This window comes from Ursus arctos, unplaced genomic scaffold (genome assembly GCF_023065955.2).
Source record: "Ursus arctos isolate Adak ecotype North America unplaced genomic scaffold, UrsArc2.0 scaffold_12, whole genome shotgun sequence".
NCBI classification, from domain to species: Eukaryota; Metazoa; Chordata; class Mammalia; order Carnivora; family Ursidae; genus Ursus; species Ursus arctos.
Window position 1 is genome coordinate 37,234,187 of NW_026622786.1, and position 20,678 is coordinate 37,254,864.

Consider the following 20,678-nt stretch of genomic DNA (forward strand, 5'->3'; position numbering starts at 1 on the left):
GGATATTGACTACTAAACCACTATTGCCACTTACCAGATGTTACTCAACCAACCAACCAACCAACCAATCAAATATTTATTAGGCACCTAATATTTTTCTAGACTCTATAGGAAATAACAAGGAAGTAAAAGGATGATCACTGCTTCCAAGGTATTTATAGCCTATTTTGAGAGATAATTTAAATAAAAATGTAGTGCTGGCTTTGTGGTAGTGACTATAAGTGTAAGAGAAATCAGGCAACAGGAGTTCATACAGTCACTGAGAAAAGAGTCATGGTTGGATGGCATGAGGAATAAAAAAGAAAAAGGGTAAGGCTTCAGGTAGAGCACCTGTTTGTTAAGTACCTCAAGCATTGTAAACACAGTATTTATTACATTTATTATTACATGGCTGGCTCCTCAAGATGGCAAAGCAAGGAGCACCTACAAAATAGTTGATTTGAAAGATCCAAAATACCCCAATCCCTGTATAAAAATATCATTCCCTCTGCTATAGACTGAATATCTGTGTTCTCCCCAAATCCATATGTTGAAATCCTAACTCCCATTGTGATGGTATTAGGAAGTTTGGCCTTTGTGAGGTGATTAGACCATGAGAATTGAACCCTCAAGAGTGAAACTGGTGTCCTTATCAAAGAGACTCCAGAGAGCATCTGGAGCATCTGACTCTTGATTTCCACTCAGGTCATAATCTCAGAGTCATGAGATCAAGTCCTGCATCGGGCTCCCTTTGGCTCAATGCTGGGTGTGGAGCCTGCTTAAGATTCTCTCTCTCCTCTCCCTCTGCCCCACCACTCCACTCCCTCTTTCTACAAAAGAAAAGAGAGAAAGAGAGAGAGACAACTGGTAGGCTCAGTCCTCCCTAAAGACTTTGTGGAGAATTGTTCAGGAGGGAAAGCAAAGGGGCAAAATGAAGAAAAAGAATAAGAAACCTTCCTCCCCCTTCTTCTCTGCATGACCAGTTCCCATACTCAGCTCCAGTCTCACACTACCCCATGGTCTCCAGAATCAAGAGTCGGATGGTTAGACTCCTTCTACCACGTGAGGACATAGCACGAGGACAGCCATCTATGAACCAGGAAGGGGACTCTTAGCAGAAACTGACTCTGCTGCACCTTGATCTTGAATTTTCAAGCCGCCACAATTGTGAGAAATAAGTTTCTGCTGTTTAAGAGCCACCCAGTTTATGGTATTTTTGTGATAGCAGCCCAAATGGACTCATGGACTAAGACACCTGTCATCCATCTACTCCTACCAAACCAAACTATTTCTTTCATTTGGCTCTAGAAAACATTTAATCTTCAAGAGATATTACTTAAAAGAAAAATGTTTCTAAGGAGTCAATAGATTGTTATAACTTAGGTGTTCATCTATTCTTTTATGTAAATATTTAATTTATTTATTCAACAAGTATATATCATGTCCCTATGCTATGTCAAGTATTATGCTGCATCATGGGTATAAAAATGAGTAGGCTATAACCCCTGCCTCACGTAGGTCAGAGTCAGTGAGAAGGACAGATATGTGTATGAATGATCACCATACAACGGGATACATGCCATTTTACACATAAGAAAGGAGTGATGGGGGATTCTGGAGACCATGGGGTAGTGTGAGACTGGAGCTGAGTATGGGAACTGGTCATGCGGAAAAGAAGGGGGAGGAAGGTTTCTTATTCTTTTTCTTCATTTTGCCCCTTTGCTTTCCCTCCTGAACAATTCTCCACAAAGTCTTTAGGGAGGACTGAGCCTACCAGTTGTCTCTCTCTCTCTCTCTCTTTTTTAAAAAGAGGGAGTGGAGTGGTGGGGCAGAGGGAGAGGGAGAGAGAGAATCTTAAGCAGGCTCCACACCCAGCATTGAGCCAAAGGGAGCCTGATGCAGGACTTGATCTCATGACTCTGAGGTTATGACCTGAGCAGAAATCAAGAGTCAGATGCTTAACCGACTAAGCCACCCAGGCGCCCCCTATCAGTTGTCTCCATGAGGTGAGAGGAAGCCTCTGTGGTCCTTCCAAACAGAGGGAGAAAAGTGTCCACACAGCTAGTTGCAGCCCAGTTTGAGGTGTTGGAGTCAAAACGAGGCAAGCAGGTGGTGTCAGAGTTCAAGCACAGGAGGAAGGTGTCTGCAGGAGGAGACTACAGTGGCCAAAATAGAGACTGATCAGATAAGTAAATATATTCAGTATAATGTGAAGCAGATCTACCACTGCTGGAGAAGGGAATTCTACACATGGGATTGGGAAAATGAGATTGAACAATATAGTGTTGTATTAGAATTGAGGGTTTTAGTGTGAACTCATGATTTTCAATATGTGGAGAGAGATTCAGGAACAACTATAAGAGTATGCATTTGTTTGTTGGTTTTGGTTTTGGTTTTGGTGTGTGTATATATACTTCCCAGTCCTGTACTCCGAGGGTCAAAACCTGTAGCAACGAACACACCAAACACGCAGATCTTTGGCTGATTCGGTAGCCAGACAATGAAAGAACAAGATGAGTCTGCAATCTTGTCGTCTTGGAAGCAATGAGTTCAAAGAATGATGAGAACATGCCAAAAGGACGTAGGATCCAGCTTGATGGGGCTCCTGCTGGCTGATCCTGGAACAACGTGAGCTTCAAAACGAGTAACACTGGTAACAGATTATATGTAACCTTTTGAATAAACCAGGAGTCTCTGAACTCATGCTGATATACATAACTGAATAAATACATTGAAAGTTGGATGAGGAATGGGACAACTTTGTAGGTTGACTCATTCCTCACAAAATATTAATTACAAAAGGAAGAAAAAGCACTTTTCAGTGGAGAAGCCTGGCAGAAACCACTTTAATTAAGTAATCAATGCTAACATCATCAGGAGGAGGAAAAGCCCAAGTCATGCGCAGCCTGACTATATACGATGAGACACGTGGTATCATTTCTTTGATATTCTGGCCCGAGGTGTAAAAACCTGACCCTTACCAGACAAAGATAATGGGAGTCCATTCTACAAAACTGCCCTGGAATTTTCAAAAGCGTCAAGGTCACCGAAGTCAAGAAAACACGGAGGAAATGTTCCCTGTTGAAGAAGGTTCTAATAACTACATGGATTTCGTGATTCTGATTGGACTCTCCGGCTGTAAAGGTTGTTTTCGGGAAACTGAGGAGATTTGAATGGGATCTGTGGATTAGATGGTAGTAATGTATCAGTGTTGATTTCCTGATTTTGATGATTGTATCTGATAATATAAGAGAAATATATTGAGAGTTTCAAAATAATATAGAAGACTTATCTGTGTTTATAGGACGTATAAACTCTGGTACTTAGGGATTCAGGATATCATGTTAGCAACTTATTCTCCAGTGGTTTAGGGAAAACAGTTATTTGTACTCTATGTACAACTTTTCTGAGTTTGAGATTACTTTTTAAAAAAAAGTTGGGAGAGAGAAGCCCCCATGGAGAGGCCTACACATGTTATCAGCTATCATGCTAGTGGGGGCTTCTTGGATAGACCATTGAGAACACAGCTCTGGAAAATACAGCACCAGGGGGATTTTCCCACCATGGCTCCAAGTGCAGAGTGGGGGCAGGGGTTCTAGGGCTGCGGAGTCCAGCCCTGGCTTTGCAATTCAACGTGCGATGTCTTTAGAGAAAGCACCTACTTCCTCTGGATGGCTCTTTCCTCATCTGTAAAATGAGAGGTTGACGTAGCTCCCTTTCACTCTCAACTTCAACACTGATTCCAGTTTTTCACGTATTATAGCTCACCACCAGCTCTGTGGTGGTCTTTGTTCCACAGCTCTCCGTTCTCTGTATCGAGCTACCCCAGGGAGGTCTCTGACTAATGTGGGGCTGCCTGATTTGGCAGTTTGGTCACCTTGGCCTGATTTAATTCTCCTCAGGCAGGAGGATTAGTGTCTCTGACACGTAGAACTCCAGGAAGGGAGCACACCCTGGTGTAATAGCACGGTGATGGCCTTCGAGATAAATCCGTACTCTCTTCTGGCGTGAATAATTTCAGCAGCGTGACTCGAGGCTCAATTGGGTACTGGCCACAGAGAACATTTCCTTGGAGGGCCTCCAAATATTAATTCTGGAGATGCTGGTGGAGCCAGAAGGTGACGAGCCAGATGGGCAACACTGGTCCACGAAGGGATTCTCATCTCCCCACACTCAGGCCGGTCTGAGTTTCGGAACTCACGAGGAAGCTTTAGCGACCTCTGTCCACGCACTTGCCAACCACACATAAAACTCAGTCATTCCAGTTGACAGTTTGCCAAAGGAAATTAATATGCCGTAGTGTGCTGAGAATGCTCTCTACTTATAATAATAACCAGACTTCAGAGAATGAGAACAAGATGCAAGACTACCGAAAAATAAAGGGCAATAAACGGTATGTCATATTTTTTCATATAGTGTACATTTCCAAATTCCAAAGGCAGTAGATTTTATATACAATTTAACGGGGGGTCTTTCTGGTGAGTATTTGTTATTAAGAATTAGTGATGTGTCAGGGGGACTTGGTTGCTTCAGAATGAACACCAGCAGGATTTAGAAATTTCTTTGCCAAACTACCCCAGTGCCTGGCACAAAACTGGTGCTCAATAAACATTCGTTGAATGAAGGCAGAAAAGAAAATATTAACCAGGGATGACGGTATTCATGGACGTGGGCTCAGGCTGCTGACTATGTTCTACAAACATTTTGCAATTTAGGTTCTCTGTAGAATTCCAAAGCAGATAGAAATTTAATAAGAATTAGTTAAAACTAACAATGCATGTTTCCTGCATGAAAGGGAGAGCTTGATGTGAGAGAACTTCCTTCATTAGCTGGAATTCTGTTTCCCTTTTTAGTTCTTGGGCTCCAGGTAAAAGAGTTTTAGGGGTATTTCCTCCTCCACACCCACCCCTGTCATCCAGCAGGTGAGGGCACCGTAAACTAAATGATGCTTCTGTATGTGTGCACTGAGATTTCTCGAGTGCAGCTCAGTCCTGCCGCAGGGATGATGGCTTGTTTATAAAGCTTGGGTAATGAATAGCCCAAGATTTATTTTTACATTTATTTAGGACAATCTTCTCACTGTCACTGTGCCAATGCCATCAGTATAACTAGATGTTGCATGAAAAAAGCACAAGCTTTGGGGAAAAAGGCAAAAGCCTGAGCTTAAATGTCTGCTCTGTCATTCACCAAGTGCATGACCTTGGCCTGGCTGCTGAGTAAATCTGAGCCTCGTTTTCCTCACAGGGTCGCTGTGCCAGTTAAACAAGAGCACATTTGGGCAGCCTGGCACCTAGTAGGCCTGCAGTGTTAATTTCCTCCAAGTTAATTTCCTGTGAGCCCACTTTGCTTCCCATCACCTTGGCTTTCTTGTTTCCTGCCTGTCCTTCCCTGTGCCCTGTTCTCCTGGCCCTAACCTGAGGCGGATCAGTAACCACCCGCTCGGGCCACAGGGGGACCATTCCTGTGTTACCCCAGCAGTGTCTCCTTGGCCATCTCCTAGGGGAGGTAAGAGTTTGTGATTCCTGGAGGTGCTCTAGGTCACCTTATGCCAGAACAGAAGTCTGTTACTTTGTACCATTATGACTCCAATAGAAATGTACACTTTCTGGGGGACCCCTTGGTGGCTTAGTCGGTTAAGCATCTGCCTTCGCCTCAGGTCATGATCTTGGTCCTGGGACAGAGCCCTGAGGGGGGCTCCCTGCTCCTCGGGGAGGCTGCTTCTCCCTCTGCCACTGCCCACCCCTCTGGCTTGCACGCATGAGCGCTCTCTCTCAAATAAATAAATAATAGTAAAAGGAAACATGTATACTTTTTAAGCTCACTTTTGTGATTTGAGTTCACATGCCTGCTCAATTCATATACCGCCACCATCAGATTTTCCCTCCGGGGCAGGTTTGAATTGCCTTGGCTCAGTTCCTGTGTGTGCTGAGGGTGGCGACACCAGCCATCAGTGCAGTTGACATTCGGTACCACGGCCACCTCCAAACCACTAAGTGGCTGTCACCTCTCATTAGTGTCATTAGATATTACGGTCTGTGTAGTTATTGATTATGATGTTTTGCTGAAGTATAGTTGGCACACACCATTGCATTGTTTCCGGTGTGCCACACAGTGAGTGGACGCGTCCGTACATTATGCTGTGCTTACCGCAAGTTATTATGGTCTGTTTTGAAACGGCAGCCAGAGTGGAGTGATTCTTTAAAATTTGTCAGGTAATAAGTATTCTCCTGCTCAGTGTCATAGGGGCTTCCCATCTTCCCTGGAATGAAAGTCAGGGCCTTACGTCTCATGGCTTAGGGGGCCCTAAGGGACCTGGCTCTGCCTACCCTGCAACCTCATCTCCTCATTTCCTCCCTTATTCACTGTGTTCCACCCCCATGGGCCTCATTCCTGTTTCCCCACCACATGGAAGTCACGGTCCCACCTTAAGACTTTCCCTCCCCTTGCTTCCCAGGCCTGGGTGCCCATCCCCCCACATAGACAGTCATTCCAGTCTCTGCTTGAATATCCCCTCTTCAGTGAGGACTTCCCCTGACTACCCTGTCTATATTAGGGGCAGTTAATTAGCACTACCCCTTTCTGTTCCTTAATCAGCTTACTTTGCGTATGCATACAAACATACATTTGGTACTTGTTCAAACCTTGTCTTTCCCTCTGGAATGTAGGATCCCTAGAGTGTAGGGATTTTATTTCCTTCACTGCACCATCTCCAGAGCCTAGAATGGTGTCAGGCCTAGAGAATGCCCTCAGTAAATGTTTGGTGATTGAATGAAGAGATAGATTCATTCAGGATTAGCCCTGATATGCTCCGTGGTTTGGTTAGAGATGGACTGTGGAAACACTTTTGCTCTAAAGACATCAAGACACTATGTCTCCATAATAAGGACAAGAACAACAGCAATGTAATAGTTTCAATTTATTGAGCCTTATGATGCCTTGCTCAGTAGGAATCTACAAGTTGTTTGTGATCATTCATGAGCTTATAATTTTATCACTTTGGTCTATGGAAAAATATGCAATAGTTTATTATAAAGTTGTTACAAAGAAAATGTGCAGTCTTTAAACTACTGTACTAAGATAGTGCATCATGGAAATGATGCTCTCGTTTGCTGAAATACACAGAACGTTGTGCCACACAAGGTCCTCCTACGATTTTAGTTTTTTCCCTAACACATGCCCCAGCAGTCTGCCCTGATACCTCCCTCCCCCCATCTCCTGCTGAACAAATCTACACAAAGCATCTGGGAGCATATGTTTGGGTTCCAAAACTTGAGTGCTCGGATGAGACGGGTCTGGTTCAAATGTATATGGCCTTGAATAGGTTACTTAGTCTCTCTGCCTCAGCTTTCTTATGCCTTGAAAGGGGAGAAAAATAATACCAATGTCAGGTATGTACAACGTGATGAGCACATGAAATAATATATAATGTGATTAGCATAAAGTCATCCCTCAACAATGAGTGGCACAACCTTTTTGTGTGGTTAACATTTTTTTTTTAAAAAGGGAGACCTAAGTATTTGAGATTAAGAAGGTCAGTTCTTGTTCTCCCCTCCCCGCAAAGTTCTTTTCTAACATGAGACGAAGAAATGCTTTTCTTTGGGAAATATATTTAAAATCACACCAGTCTGTAGAAATTCATACAGACTTGCCAATGCACAAATGTAAGATGGTGGCAGATCTCTGCTCTGAAAGATGCCTTTTAACTCTAAGGGACACTTGTCCTCACAGCTTTGACTATGGCCCCCACATGACCCTAGCACCTCAGGTCTCAACTCTGGGGGATAGTGAGTGACTCTTCAGAATTTGTTCTTGTAAGCCATTCTTCCTGATTTTTCTCCCTTGTTTGTTTTGTCTTTGCTTTTGTTTTTATTTTTAGCACAATTTGCACCAATTGCCCATAGGAAACCTTTTTTTCCCCTCTGAGAGGTGTGGGGGAAGCAGTTCCAGGAGCAGGCCTAAGGAATGGCTGGTTTGCTGGGGTCTGTGGTCAATGGGAGAGCTCACTGGGAATGGATTCAGCCTGGGGGCCTTTTGTGTCACTCAGAGGGAGATACTAACAATTCCTGCTCTTCTCTTAACCACAAGTGAAAGCGTGCATTACTCACCTCACCGAGGTACTGGGCCAATTACCTTAGTATTCTCTCTATTTAGCATTGGTTTTATTTGGAGGAAGAAATATATATTATTTCAAATGGTTAAACACACACACACCCACACGCGCACGCGCGCACACCCTCATGTATATCTGAGGCTAAAGAAGATGCCGAGAGAATAAAAAAGTAAGATAATGCAAGGAGATATCCCTGAAATGACCTTGAGTCAACTTTTTGAGGCAAAATTGCTCCATAACAAAACTTCGTCTCTCCAGGGGAAATTTTATAGTCATATAGGACATGTTAGTGCCGAGGTCCACAGGAGCCCAGGTGTATATGTGTGTGTGGGTGCAGGGGCACCAGGATAAAGGGAGGACAAGGAGCAGATATTACTTCAACAGAAATCATTTCCTATTTCTTGCATATCCTCCCACTCACAATAAAATACATGTCTCCAAATTACACGTCAGCTGTTTTCAGTGCCTGAGACCAAATGCCTAGGCTGTGATTTTTTTTTTTCCCCAGCAGGAAACTAGGCAATGAGTCATAAAACATTAATACTGCCTTAAAATAGCTTAGGGTAGGGTGATCCCAAGATGAACTCGAGTTGAGCACCAGAGGGAAGGAAGCTGCACCTCCAGGAGAAATTTCATTAAAGAGGACTCGCCCTTTCCACAGAGGGTTCTGGGTCTGGCTTCTTCACGCTGGGCGGGCTGTGTCATGCTGAGCGGGAATCCTGGCTGCTTCACATGGCTGCGGAGCGCTCCCCTTCTCAGAAACAGAAATAACTGTAGACGGGAGGCAGCCTCTTTTTCTAAACAATGGGATTCCCACACATCGGCGGGGCCTGTCGTAAGGTGTTTTTAAGTTTCTACCAAGCTTAACCTTCACCAAATTGAGGACTTGACTAATCTGGACACGTGATAATGTAGGCGCAGCCAGGCTGACATACAGAGTGGCGGTTACGTGCACAGGTCTGGGAGCTAGACAGATCTAGGTTAGAGTTCTGGCTTTGCCTTTTATTAGTTGTGTTCTTGGACAACTTCTTCACCCTCAGTTTGTTTTCTCTTCTGTAAAACTGGGATGTTGACAACTATACAGTAGTTTTGAGGATTACATGAGGCAATGAATGCACAATTGTCCATGATTAAAAAGTAAAGTCATACTCCCTTTCAGAAATTAACCCTTGGCCCTTATCTTAGTGATTATAGGAAGGCCAGTTTTTTACTAGATTCCCTTTCCCCAAGTTATTTCTGGGAACACCAGAAAAAATACAAGTCCTGCAAATTAATCCTGGTAGTTATTATTTCTCTAAAAGATGTTTCTTCCAGATATCCCCTATAACCCCCTGGCCATTGCATACCTCACTTTTCTGGACTTGAATCAGTTAGAATGAAGCCACAGCTAGCCCATATAGTGCTTTTGTGTGGGTCAGCAAAAGGTGTTCCCTCTAGATAGGGTCATGGTTTCTTGGAGAAGACTAGTCATTCGGATGAGTTAGAAAATGGTGTCCTCTTTATCCAAATGCACTCAGCTCCATCTTAGGATTCATGGTTTGGTGAAGGAGTGGAGGCTGGATTTCAGGCCCCATCCTTCATATACCCCAGACACTTTTGTGCCAATACAATCATGACCAATAGGGCAATTCCTTGTTACATGTAATGGAAAATCCCAAAGTAATACTGGCTTAAACAAAATAATAGTTTTTTTCCTGCTCATGCAAATGAAGTAAGCCTTCTAGGACGGATTTGACCACTTGATAGTGTCATGAGAGCACTAGGTTCCTGTTTTTCTGTTCCACTATCCTCAGTATGTGGCTTCCATCATCAGGGTCATCAGATGGCGCATGATAACTATGGAGCTCACACTATTTTATCCAAGTCCTAAGTAGTAGGAAGGAGAGGGTATGAATTGGGCATGTCCCTGTGCTTATAAGGATCATTTTGTATAAATCTTACTGACCAAAAAATAATCATATGACACATGTGTCTGAAAAGGAAACAGAAATGTTATCTTTTTAGATGGGTACATGGTTATATGGTGATTCCATTATTGAGGAGGAGGGGAAAATGGATATTGGAGGTAGGCAACTAGTAATTTCCCAGAAGGTCTTTCTTGCTCCCAGTTCTACTTTGCTCTAAACATGGACCCAGTCACTCCCTTACCATTACCCCACCTCCCCACTCAAAACCACTGAGTCTTATTTGATGAAGTCTAATTGAATACAAAGAAGAATAAAAAGATAATACTACAGAGAGCTGAAGGAGGTTAAAGTGACCCATTAAGTGGGTTCTAGAGTCAGATTCCTTGTGTCCAAACACTGGCTGTATAGTAATTCTTAGTAGGAAACATTCAGTAGCTTTTTCCAAAACTTTCTGGGATTCTGGTTTTCCAATCTGCAAAAAAATAGGGTTGATATGAATTAGCATTCTAAGGGGTATAAGAGCAGACAGGCTATGATATGCTTCTGGCTGTTAGTTTCTCATAGATATCATTTATAGGAATATTATATATCCTTCCATTCTGCAGTGATATTTATGAAGTCCTTCCTAATGTCAAAAGACCAACCAACTCTTACTGCCCGCTGATCTTTACCCTTGGTTTGCTCCATTGTGTCCTTGACCAGCTGGAAAATTTGCATTTGAACAATTGAGTATAATTCTCATTCTTTGTGGCAAATCGAACAGTTCATTTGCTTACCTTTGTCAGCTATTATGAGTCAAAACTATTTGCCAAAAATAAATGGCAGGAAGAGAAACAACAGAAGAGCAAAGATTACACTCTCTTTGAGAGTGTCTGTGGCATCCAACCCCCTTGTTCCTTGAGACCCCCAGCTCTCATGTATTATCCGTATGGCAGTATGTGGACTATAGTGGATGGCCAATTAAATGCTTATCTCCTAAATTTTTTTATTTTGAGGAAAATATTTTAGAGACATCAAATATGAGTCAGTATTGTGGCCAATAACATTAAATGGGTTAGAAGTATAATTAAAAATCACATTAATTGATTCAGAGAAAGTCCTCAATAAATGTTCAGTGAAGACGTAAAAATAATGATATACACTACTGTTAATGGTAATTACTTTTGGAGTTTATAGTCTCTGACTCTCATTTGAAGGTCTTTGCTTTGCTCCCCACTGGCTTCCATGCAGGAGAGGTACCACTCATCATGAGACTGTCTAGAGATCACAGTGCTTTTCACTTCAGACCCCCACTTGTGCCAGCCTAGGCATGAGATTTGTGGGGGTCCTCCCCTTCTTCTGTCCAAGGCCATGTTGTTTCCCACCTGACAGTGGAAACTTTTATTCCCTTCAGGGAAGCTCCTAACCCCACCCAGAGATATGGTTTGAACTCTATTGTCCTGACAGGAGAATCAAAATGTTGAGAGTATATTGTTCAAAAAGTAGGCTTTTTCTAACTTAAGCAATGTTATGTGTGGGCTCTAAAATCTAGTCTAAATCTATGTTTTGGCCGCTCATTTCTCAACATCTGCCAAGATATAGCATAGTTAAAGCTCAGTCTGGTTTATATTGTAGAAATAAACAAGATACTCACTATCTTAGTTTCATCATCATTAAAATTTATGGCGATGTTCAGTTCTTTTCTCCCAAAAAACTATGGATAGGAACTTGCTTTGCATTATTAATAGCATATTTTTCTGGTAATAATTTCAACCTCCTACTCCCAAAAGGACGTCCCAAAGGTCTCTATCTGGAGAACAGAAAACTGTAAACCACTCCCAAATTGTACTTCTATTGCTTAAAAAGAAAAGTTCCTCCGTTACTGGAGACCTCACTACATACATACAGATCACGCAGTGGTCAACATATGATAAGCACTAAAATAGTAGCTGTTGTTCCTACCTGCTTTCTTTCTAAAAAAACGAAAACAAAAACACCCCCCCCCCAAAAAAAAAAAAAACCTTTTCATGGCTTTGAATAAAGGGCTGATGTACAATAAGGTTACAGTATTGTAAAATCAACATAATGTAAAAGAAGAGACCTACGTTAATTGCAAAAGACAGTACATTACTGTGAGTTTCCTTGTAGCCAGAACAAAGAAAGGAAATGTCAAGCATTATAACTCAGAGATGTCTAAGCACCCTTACTCTTCATGGGAGCAATTTTATCCTGGAAGTGCCTTCTAAAAGATATCTTTCCAATGGAATCTTCTATAAATGGCACTGAGAGGCATAATAGTGTCCTTGAATACAGATTTACAAAATTTATACTAACAGGTTTCAGATGGTATTTCTTGTAAGAGCTGAGAAAAGCTAAAGGCACAGGGCTTTCATGGAACTTAAGATAATTCTAAGGGCAGCTAGGCTGATGTAGAGGTTGGCCTGGACTAATGGATAGACACAAGAATGCCTCAGGGAGTAGATAGATGTAAGCCTTGTGCTTCAAGCTTGCTCCCCCAAATCATCCTTCCTCTCAGAATATGGTGGCCATTTGAGGATAGATGAAATCTCTGTCATGTGTATCATTTTCAGAGGGTGTGATAAAGACCAAAGGAGTAATTGATAGAGTTGAATTTGACTTTTGGAGATATCTTTTTAAAACAAGTTTGCTGAGTACATTGAAATACAAAGATAATGTTTATAATGAAATGCAAGTTTATCTTTTCAAGTTTTTTTTATTGTAAAAATACAATAAATACAATAGAAAATTGGTTAATAAAGAAAAACTTACTGACACTCTTATACCACAATATGATTACTGTGGTGATTTTAAAAATATATCCATAAATTCTTTGATAATCCTCCTTTCAAAAGATATAAGCTAATTCTTCCCTTTAAGTGAGGGCTGGACTTAGTGACTTGATTCTAACACAATGTGGTGGTGGTGATAATGTGGGGCTTCCGAACCTTGGTCATAGGAAGTGTGTGGCTTCCTCCTTGATCTTGAACCATTTACTCTGGGGGGGAGACAGTTGCCATTTTGAAAGGACACTCAGGGAGCCCTATGGAGAGGCCCACTTGGTGAGGAATTGACACTCCCTGTCAATAGACAACAAGGAACTGAGGCTGCCTACCACCAGCCATGTGATTGAATCTTCTTGGAAGCAGATCCTTGAATCTCAGTCAAGCTCTCAGATGGCTACAGTGCTAGCTGACAGTTTGACTGTGACCTCATGAACCATTGCGTGATTTGTACTTTAACTCTGTTTATTAGTGTTTTTTTATGCACAGAAGTTTTTAATTTTCATAAAGTCCAGTTTGTTTATTTTTTCTTTTGTTACTTTTGTCTTTGGTAATTTCCAAAAAAATCATTGCCATTTCCAATTTCATGAAGACTTACCCTGTATTTTTTCCTAAGAATTTTATAAGTTTCAGCTCTTATGTTTAGGGCATGGCCCATTTTGAGTTACTTTTTGTGTATGGTGTAATGAAAGGGTCTAACTTCATTCTTTTGCATGTGGATAGCCAGTTTTTCCAGCACCATTTGTTGAAAAGACTGTCTTTTCACCATCCAATGGCTGTGGCACCCTTGTTGAACATCATTTTTTTAAAGATTTTATTTACTTATTTGAGAGAGAGAGAACGTGCATGGGTGAGTGGGGGGAGGGGCAGAGGGAAAGAATCTCAAATGGACTTCCCATGGAGACTGTCATGTGGGTCTGTCTCACAACCCTGAGATCATGACCTGAGCCAAAATCAAGGGTCAGATACTTAACTGACTGAGCCACCCAGGTGCCCCTGAATGTCATTTGACCATATATGTGAGGATGCATTTCTGGACTGTTCTATTCCTTTGGTCTGCATGTGTGTCTTTGTGCTAGGACCATTCTATTTTGATTACTGTAGCTTTATAATGGGTTTTGAAATCAGGAAGTGTGAATTTTCTAGCTTTTTCCCTCCTAGGATGATGAGATACCATATGATTTTTAGGATGAATTTTTCTATTTCTACATAAAACATCATTGGGATTTTGATAAGGATTACATTGTGTCTGGAGATTGCTTTGGGTAGCCTCAACATCTTTGGGTAGCCTCAACATCTTAACAATGTTAAGTCTCCCCATCCATGAACATGGGATATCTTTCCATTTAATTGTCTTCTTTAATTTCTTTCAGAAATGTTTTATATTTGTCATTGTACAAGTCTTTCACCCCCTTGGTTAAGTTAATTCTTAAGTATTATTCTTTTTGACTCTATTGTAAACAAAATTGTTTTCTTAATTTCATTTTCTAGATTGTTCATTGTTAATGTATAAAAATGCAACTGATTTTTTTTTAAAGATTTTATTTATTTATTTATTTGACAGGGAGAGAGACAGCCAGCGAGAGAGGGAACACAAGTAGGGGGAGTGGGAGAGGAAGAAGCAGGCTCCCAGCGGAGGAGCCTGGGGGCTCAATCCTAGGACTCTGGGATCACGCCCTGAGCCAAAGCCAGATGCTTAACGACTGCACCACCCAGGCACCCCAAAAATGCAACTGATTTTTGTGTCAACTATGTATCCTGCTTCTTTGCTAAATTTGTCAATTAGTTCTAACAGGGTTTTTTGTGTGGAATCTTTAATTTTCTATATATGAGATCAGTCATCTGTGAAGAGAATCATTTTAAGTCATCTTTTCCAATTTAGATGCCTTTTACTTCTTTTTCTTGCCTAATTGCTCTGGCTAGGACTTCCAGTGCTATGTTGAATGGAAGTGGTGAAAGTAGACATCTTGCTTTGTTCCCAATCTTAGGAGAAGCTTCTAGTCTTACACCACTGGGTATATTTGCTGGTTTTTTTTTTTTTCTTCTATATATTGCTTTTATTATATTGAGGTAGTTTCCTTCTCTTACTGGTTTTCTGAATGCTTTTCTCATGAAAGTGTGTTGAATTTTTCTATCAATTGAGATGATCATATGGGTTTTTTTTCCTTCATTTTGTTAATGTGGTGTTTTATATTGATCAATTTGCCAATGTTGAACAATCGTTGCAATCCAGGAATAAATTCCACTTGCTCTTGGTGTATAATCCCTTTACTATGCTCCTGAATTCAGTTTGCTAATACTTTGTTGAGCATTTTTGCACCAGTGTTCATAAGAGATATTGATCTATAGTTTTCTTTTCTTGTAGTATCTTTGTCTGCCTTTGGTATTAGGGTAATGCTGGTCTCATAAAATGAATTATGGAGTGGCCCCTCCTCTTCAATTTTTTGAAAAAAACTGAGAAGGCCTGGTATTAGTTCTTTTTAAAATTGTTGGTAGAATTCACCAGTGAAGTCATCAGCTCCAGGGCTTTTTGTTGTTATCATTGGGAGATTTTTGACTACTGGTTAAATCTCTCTACTAGCTAGAAGTCTATTCAGATTTTCTATTTGTTTTGTGGTTGAGTCTTGGTAGGTTTTGTGTTTCCAGGAACTTATCCATTTCATCTAGGTTATTCAATTTATTGGTATATAGTTGCTCATTGCACTCTCTTATCATCCTTCCTGTTTCTGTAAAATCAGCAGAAATGCTCACACTTCCATTTTTGATTTTAATAATTTGAATATTCTTTTTTTCTTAGCTCACCTAACTGAAGTTTTGTCAATTTTGTTGATCTTTTTGAAGAACCTACTTTTGGTTTTGTTGATTTTCTCTATTAGTTTTCTTTTTAATTTGTCTCTGGTCTAATGTTTATAATTTCCTTCCTTCCACTAGCTTTAGGTTTAGTTTGGTCTTCTTTTTCTAATTCCTTAAGTTGTAAAGTTAAGTTATTGATTTGAGAGCTTTCTTGTCTTTTTTGTGTCTCTTCTTGCATCTTTGCAGTAGTGGTGTGGCATTCAGTCTGAGTGTGGACAGCTTCCAGTAGGGAAGCTTAGAGATCTCGTGTATGAATTTCAATTGAGTTTTGCTCCATCAAAACTCACAAGTGTGCCAAGGTCGAAACAGCAGGGATGGTGGTCCCAGACACCTGGGAATCAAGACACCTGAGTTCAAGTTTTGGTGCTGCTGCTTCCTAGCTGTGTGACCTTGAGTAAGGTCAAGGTTCATTTTCCTCAGTTATAAATTTATGGGATAATACTCTTTACCTTATAAGGGGTGTAGTGAGGATGCAATAAAATAGCTTTTGTCACAGTACGAAGTAAAGATATAAGGATAGTTATTATTTCTAGAACTATGAACTTCCTAAAGGTAGGAAACTCCTTTTTTCTCCTTTTAGTGAATGAGTTCCATAGCAGCTATGTTTGTGCTTAAATTACATGTGGGGACCATGTATCTCTACCATCTAGCACATAATGGACACCCAGCAAATGTCCATTGAATGGAATAACTAATGACTTTACTTTGAATGGTGACTTGTGTGACCTTTGCCAAGTCATTCACCATCTGGATTTCTCAGCTCTGCCCCAACAGGCTCCAGGCCAGAAATCCCTTCAGGGGTCAGTTCTTTTCACAGCCAGAGCCAACCACAGCACTAATGTTGGCCATCATCACAGAGAGGCCCCAGGACTTCACTGGATGCTATCCCACTGGGAGAACTGAGAAGATGTAGGAAAAAAACAAGCAAAAGGAGGAGTGTCAGCTTGTCTCTGCATTTCTTCATCTGATTCTTTTCATCTTTTTTGCTTCCCTAAAACACACACACACACACACACACACACACACACACACACACACACCCGTCTGCTCTCTTCTGTGCAGAAAGACACACATGACCTCCCAAGTATCACTCTAGGGCTGGAATCCAAAGTCTTCTCTTATCTGAAATTCACTGTGCACTTGCCACTTGGCAGAACCTGCTAACAGCTCGGTGAGTGCTTTTATAGCCAGCACACACACACAATTGTCACACCACTAATAAAGTTTTCCTTATTGTTGTAACTGTTGGCACAGGCAAAAGTCTGGGGAGATTGACTGCCTGTAAAGCTTCGTTATGCTGCAAGAATATTTTTGATAGAATTTCAACAGCTCCTGCCTGACTTCACTGTGCAGTTTTTTAAAATCACCCCCTCCCCCATTGGTCCTCAAACTCACAAAAGCATTCAGGTCAGTTGTTGAATATCTGAATCTTTCCGAGTAATTAGCAGGTAGAATTACCCTGTAGCGGGCATGTTTACTTATAATCTGTAGGCAGGGACCTCGGTGGGGGCAGTTGTCATCTTCAGTGATCTCGCAACCACGTCTAATTTCAAGTGTCAACAGAGTTTCTTTCTGTCTTTTGTTCTCACTCCCAGGTTGTGAGTTTCAAATTCAGGCTCAAAGTAAGACAGATATTTGGAACATGCGAATTTCAAAGAAAAATTTTCCCCAGAAACCCAAAATATGTAAAAGCATTTAGGCGTCATCCCTCTATCCACATGACTTGGCTACGTTATATCAACTTACATATTCAAGCCAGATACATAGTGCCTGATAAATGCAAGAGAAACATTCAGCCATTTACCAAGCAGAAAAGTTACACTTTGACAACTGGGTTGGGGGCAGGGAGTGGTGCCGATGAGGGTCTTTTAATGCTCACTAACACTTGCCTAGTAATCTCAGTGGCTGCTACCACCGCTAGGTTTCTTGTTTTTAACTCGTATTCGTTCTCTCTTAATTCCTTACTAAACTGCTTTCCAGTTCAAGAAAGATTTGCCAAAGCAACAGAGCCTATATTGCATACAGAACATACTGACATTTACTGAGCCCCGGCTCAGGAACACATTTTTCCATTAGCAGAGTCTGGTCTTGGCTCACTTAAACATTTTGTGACTGCTCTTGGGACCAGTCTTGGGGCAAGCTGCTGTGAGGTCCAGCTGACTGCTTCATTGTCATAAATGCCTTCCCTCTTTGAAGTCCCCTTGACTGGAGAAAATCATTCCATGTTTCATATTTAAAGACAGGATCCCGTTTTCTTCTTTTCCTTCTTTCTTTTCTTTTTTTTCCTTCTGACTCATGTACAGAACCAAGATGTTGGGTTCCAGAAGCCCATATGCTAATTCACAGATGGCTTTTAGGAATGATTTTTTTTTTTTTTTTTTTTTTTTTTGTCATTTGAGTCATTTAGGTAATGTGCTTTATTTTCCAATACAGGGTTTAAAAAAACCCCAAAACATTCTAAACAGACATCAGTGTCATATGGTGCCTAACGATTTCTTCAGGTACTGCAATCAATGTGATGCAGTAATGTTAGTCAGTGAGACACAGATTTTACTATGAGGTTTTTCTAGGACTTGCTTTCTTAAAGATTTCATTTAAAGTTGAATTTGAAAATGCTGCTGATACAACAGCTGGTATTCGGCATTCGATTTGAATTTATATCTAATCAAGATAAATAGATTTTCTTCCTAGGTAAAGGCAAAACTAGTATGGGGGGAGAAAAAAGAGTGATGTACTTGTAAGCAACACATGCCATTAAAAATTGTAAACTTTAGGTATCATCGCTTTTTTATCGGGGACGAAGTACAAGAGCGTGCAGAGAAAAGTGTTTTCACGTGGCTCGTCATAGGCATTCAATATCTATTTGGCTCTTACAGGTCATCATACAAAGGACCAAACTCGAGGGGGGAAAAAACCACTGGCAACTTACCTCTATAACATTTAGATGATTAAAAACCCTATCTCCCCACCCACCCCACCCCCTTTACTAAGCAGCTGTCAGCAAATACAAGGTGATCCCTGTAATGTTTGGTATAAAGAACAGAAGAAGTATTAGAAGCCTCAGTATGATATAAGTAAGCTTCATTGCCTAAGTCCCACTCTGATGGGGATTTCTGATAAATTCTGAGGCAACATGACAGATGTGTCATGATGTCTAATCCCTATAAACACCCAGAGCTCTTGGAAAGTGGATGTTTTAAAAGAGCAAATTGGAAAACCCGCTGTTTTTGTCCTGAGCTTTTTCCTTCAGTGTCCACGCTGACCCCACATCCCTCCTGCCAAGTGGTAGGAGATAGGCAACATGTGAATCCAGGCAATAGGAAAACAGGAGCTAGGTGGAATTTCCCTGCCGCTGAAACAATAAAAACATAAAGGCGTGAACTCACCCAAGCTTGCCTTTCCCCGACTGAAACCCCGCAGCTCTACCATTTTAGGAAGAAGGCCTCCTTCCACGGAACTGTGCCGTGCCAGCATGCCTGCCTACCGGAGGCAAGGAAATGCGTTCTGGATTGGAGTCGGGGAGGGCCGGAGAGTAAAAGTGGGGATATTCTCATCGTGCAAGAACTAAGAGCTGCCCCCTCAAGATCCTCCCAGGCCTGCTCCATGTTTCTGAGCTCTGGCCCACATTTCTGGATTGTATAAACGCGATCTCAGAGCGCAGCGCGGCGCCGGATTCCGCGGAGGCCAGGAGGCTCTCACAGAGCACCGCGACACCCTTGGGATCGCGCGCAGTTGTGAGGTCTGCTTCTCAGACGTTTGGACAACTGCCACAGGGAAGGGAGGGAGGAAACCGGGCCAGTTTGCATTCTGTTACAGACCAGTCTTTTGGATGACAGAATTCTTTCCAATCAAAATGCCATGGATTACTCCCTGCTGTGAGCTAATAGGGTGCTAATTAGCATATTTCATTTATTTACTTAACTGGGACAGAAGCCATTGGGCACGTGGCCCACTTAGAATGGTTTCCCGGGGGAAGCCACGAACTGCTGTAAGTGCTACCTCCATGCTTTAAGGACACCCGTGGACAGAAGCACAATGCCACCCTTCCTGCCCCCCCTTGTCATTCTGTCCTTCGGGGCCCCCTCCCACCAAATGCACACACACACAGCACAGGTTGCGGCTTGAGTCTAATCTGGTCTGACTCACTAAGAATCTGAAACAAGAACTAAAATCTCACGACCGTTTCCAAAAGTTCATCTCCCCCATGGATGCTTTTTGGCAACCACGTGGATCTTGACTCTGCTGCAACCATAAGGCCTCTGGAGCATCAGCGGAAGCTGAGGTCTCTCCTGATCTCTGGATCATTCTCTCCGCCGGAGAGCTAAATTCACAGCGAGTGAGGATGGCTGCTGGAGGCCAGGGCCCTCTCTGGACTATTACTTGGACTATTACCTGTTTGCTATGTTTTCCTCCTTCTTTAGGAAGGACTCCCTTTAGAGTTCTCATGTGGCCATGGAGTACTTTCACATTCCATGTCTGCCAGTCTCGCTAATGGGATATTTTCAATTTATTCAGGGGGAAGCCATGAACGATGTGCAATGAAAACACAGCAGCCCAAACCCACTCAGCAGAGAGATGGATCCCAATCTCACACAGTAGGAGTATTTCTCAGTAACTTGGTGGAAATAAGTACGCGTGAAACACATATGTGGAAAGGTCCTGTGGTGTTTCTGCACAAACATTTATTGACCAAGGACCCAGTTAATAGCACTATGACCTGCCCTAGTGTCCAGGCCTAAAAATCTTGGAGTCATCATGAATGACTCCTCTTTCCCTAATCAGTCGCTGAGTCTTGTCATTTCTACTTCCTGACTGCTTCTCAGCCACGTCTTCTTTTCTGCGTGTCCACTGTCACTGCCTCACTCAGGTTTAGGTCACCTGTCCCCTAGACCCTTGCTACTCAAAACATGCTCCATGGACTGGAGCAGCAACCTCACCTGGCGTTTGCTGGAAACTGAGAATGCAGTGACACCCCCGGACCAGGAAAACACCCGAGTTTGCATTTTAACAAGCCTCCTAGGTGATCTGTGTGCACATTACAATTTAAGG